The sequence below is a fragment of the Symphalangus syndactylus genome, chromosome 5 (assembly GCF_028878055.3).
Source record: "Symphalangus syndactylus isolate Jambi chromosome 5, NHGRI_mSymSyn1-v2.1_pri, whole genome shotgun sequence".
Taxonomy (NCBI): Eukaryota; Metazoa; Chordata; class Mammalia; order Primates; family Hylobatidae; genus Symphalangus; species Symphalangus syndactylus.
Window position 1 is genome coordinate 31,430,337 of NC_072427.2, and position 1,228 is coordinate 31,431,564.

Below are 1,228 nucleotides of genomic sequence, written 5' to 3' on the forward strand. Positions count from 1 at the left end.
GCAGTTCTCGTGCTTCAGCCTCCCAAGTAGCTGGGATTACAGGTGCCTGCCACCACGTCCAGCTAATTTTTGTATTTTTAGTAGAGATGAGGTTTCACCATGTTGGCCAGGCTGGTCTCGAATTCCTGACCTCAAGTGATCTGCCCCACCTTGGCCTCCCAAAGTGCTGGGATTACAGGTGTGAGCCACCCTGCCCAGCCTAGAAATTTTAAAGAACTCGATTGAGCAACTCTTGAGTCAACAGGGTAATACAAACCAAAATTGCAGAATTTCATAAAATAACTAATGAAAACGCAGCTTATCTGAACCTATGAGGTACTACAAAAGCAGTTGTCAGGAAATGTATTACATCAAATATACCTATCAGTAAAAGTAAATATCAACTAAAAAGGAAAAAAGCAAAGTAAACCAAGAGAAAGTAGAAGGTAGGAATGAATATAGACATAAATAGAAATTAATAAGTGAGGGCCGAGGGCAGTGGCTCACGCCTGTAATCCCAGCACTTTGAGAGGCTGAGGCAGGTGATCACTTTGAGCTCAGGAGTTCGAGACCAGCCTGGGCAACATGGCGAAACCCTGTCTCTACTAAAAATACAAAAATTAGCTAGGCACATGCTGGCGCATACCTGTAATCTCAGCTACTCAGGAGGCTGCGGCAGGAGAATCACTTGAACCTGGGAGGCAGAGGTTGCAGTGAGCTGAGATTGCGCCACTGTACTACAGGCTGGGCAACACAGTGAGACTCCATCTCCAAAAAAAAAAAAAGAAATTAATGAGTTAGGAAACATAAAAAATGGTGTTTGGAGCTGGAGATGGCATGGGCACTGGTAGAGCTATTTTGGCTGTGGAGAGGTGACCCCTGCCTGGTCCAGGAACTCCCAACTCTCCCTGCACCCTCCTTGGCTCCAGCCTTTGAAGCATGTCTGCCTGCCCCACTCCTAGTTTCCTGCGTTTCCTCGTCCTCTGCCCCTCTCTGCACCATTGAAGGCAGAAGCATGGGGTGCTCCCCTGTGCCAGCCGTCCACGGACAGCACCAATGGGCAGGAGGCAGTGAGGTCTCTGATTCGCCTCTCTCGTTTCTCCATTCCACCTCCCCGTCCCCCTCCATAAGACGACTGGATGCCTGTGCTAATGCAGAGATTTAGAGACCCCAACATAAACCCTTGCTTGAAGGAATCTGATGCTTCTACCAGAGGAATGGATGAAAATGACCATGACAGGGAAACATG